We start from the raw sequence: 2,682 nt of genomic DNA, 5'->3' as shown, positions 1-2,682 counted from the left end.
AAAAAAAGATCTACATGAAATAAAACAAAAAAAGAAAAAAATATGTTTCCTTATTACATATAGATAAAAAATATCAGAAATATACTATGAACTCTTGATAGTTGTTAGTTGCTGACAATAGCACTTTGGGAAATTTGCATTTTCTGTTACGTATTTTAAATTTAAATTTTTTAATTTTAATTAAGTTTTATTTTTAATAATAATTTTATATAAATAAACCTGTATTTGTAACTAGACGAATGAAGATAATAAAATGGAAAATAAAGGCAAGGAATAAAGGATAAACACTGCTTCTTAGATAATGTAAGAGCCTTGCAATAACATACTTCCCTTTGCGCCTCTCTTCTGTTCTGTTAGTGCCATTGTACACTAACTTCTACAAATGTTATCAACTCCGTAATACACAGTTATTATTTTTGCTTTACTAAGTTGTTTAAAGTAATTTGAGGGAAAAAAGTTTTATATTTACTTACTATATTTACTAATAGCCTTTGTTCCATTTTTTCAGAGTCAAATTTCTGTCAGGTATCACTTTCCTTTAGCATTTCCAGTAGTGTAGTCCACTGGTGATGAATTCTCTCAGCTTTTTAAAAATTAATCCAAAAATATCTTTATTTCTCCTTTCTTATTTATTTAATCAGAGAGAGGGCAAGAGAGAGAGAGTGGGCACACACATGCCTACATGCACTAGGAGAAGAAGCGGACAGAGGGATAGAGAATTTTATTTTATTTATTTTATTTGTTTATTTTTAATAGTTTATTTTCAAATTGGATTCCATATAACACCCAGTGCTTCTCCCCACAAGTGCCCCCCTCCATGACCATCATCCCCTCCCCTCCCTCCCCCTCCAGTCCATGGTTTGTTTTCAGTATTCAGTAGTGGAGAGAGAATTTTAAATAGGCTCCATGCTCAGCATGGAGTCCGAGGAGATGTGGGGTTCAGTTGCCTGACCCTGGGATGAGGACCTGAGCTGAAATCAAGGGGCGGGGGTGTTCAACCAAATAAGCCACCCAGGTGCTTCCTCCTTCCCTTTGTGAAGATAATTTTTCTGGATATAGAATTCTAGGTTGTTGGTTTTTTTCTTCATAGCATATTTAATATTTAATATATCGTTCCTGGGGCACCTGGATGGCTCAGTCCATTGAGCATCTGACTTCACCTCAGGTCATGATCTGCAGTTTGTGAGTTCCAGCCCCACATCAGGCCCTCTGCTGTCAGCCTGTCAGCACAGAGCCTGCTTTGGATCCTCTGTCCCCTGCTCTCTGCCCCTCCCCCACTGTGCTCTCCCCAAAATGAATAAATATTTTTTAAAAATTTAATATATCATTCTTTGTTTCCACATTTTTTGGCATCCTTTATTTCTGATGAGAGGTAAATAGTAATCCTTATCATTATTCCTCTTAATGTAATATGTGTTTTTTTCACTGTTTTTATGTTCTCTTTGGTTTTAAAATCTTTGATTATGATGGACCTAGGTGTGGTTTCCTTTGGCCATATCCCATTTGGAGTTTTATAATCCTAAACTTCTTGCAATGGTGAGTTGAAAATGTTTACAACCAAATTTAGAATTTCATCCACTTTTTAAAAGAATTTTGCTTCAATTTCTCCTCTTCTGGGACTCCAATTTTATGTATATTAGGTGGCTTGATATTGTCTCAACGTCATTTCACTGAGCTTCTGTTCTTTTGTTGTTTTCTGTTTTTAGCTCTTTTTCTTTCTATTGTATATGTTTCCCTGTGTTTCCATTTAGATAGCTTCTATTGGCTTGACTTCAAGTTCACTGAAGTATTTTTCTTCAGTGTCCTATCTCCTCTTAAGCCTACCTAGTAAAATTTAAATTTTGGGTATTATATTTTTCAGTTCTAGAATTTCCATTTAGTTCCTTTTTAGTTTCCATTTTTTCTGCTGAGATGATCCATCTGTTTATTTATTATATCCATCTTACCACTTAAAATTTTTGGATATGTTGCAACAGCCATTTTAAAGTCATTATCCACTAATTCCAGTATCTCTATTATCTCTGGATCTGTTTCTATTCATTATTTTTTCACTGGTTATGGATTACGTTCTCCTCCTTCTTCATGTGCCTGGTAATATTTGATAAAATGCTGGGATTTGTAGATGGTACATTGTTGAGAGTCCAGACCATGCTGTATCCTTTACAGAACATTGAGTTTGTTTTGTTAGGCAGTAAATTTACTTAAGGCTTGATATGATCCTGTTGGGGCTTGATTTAGGCTTTGTTAGGGTGAGTGTAAAGTAGGGCATACAAAATGGCTAGAATAGTTCCACTCCTAAGACATGGATTTTCTATGATTTCAAAGAAATACTCAGGGTATTCAGCAAGGTCTTTCCACTCTGGCTGGCCAGAACAGTTCTTATGACTGTGGGGTTCTGGAATCCCCATTATTTCCCAGACCTAGAATTTTTTTTAGTAGGCTCCATATCCAATGCGGGGCTTAAACTCACGACCCCAACATCAAGAGTCACATGGCCCACCGACTGAGCCAACCAGGCACCCCACACACCCAGAGTTTTTAATCCATCAGTCTTCATGGATCCTTTCCCTGCACATGTGCAACTTAGACAAAATCTCAAGACAACTTCTATGCACATTTCTAATGCTCCTTCTCCATGTGGTTTCCTTCTCTTTGATGCCCTGCCCCACAAATTCAGCCAAT

The sequence above is a fragment of the Suricata suricatta genome, chromosome 6 (genome assembly GCF_006229205.1).
Source record: "Suricata suricatta isolate VVHF042 chromosome 6, meerkat_22Aug2017_6uvM2_HiC, whole genome shotgun sequence".
Lineage (NCBI taxonomy): Eukaryota > Metazoa > Chordata > Mammalia > Carnivora > Herpestidae > Suricata > Suricata suricatta.
Note: the sequence above shows the minus strand (reverse complement) of the source record.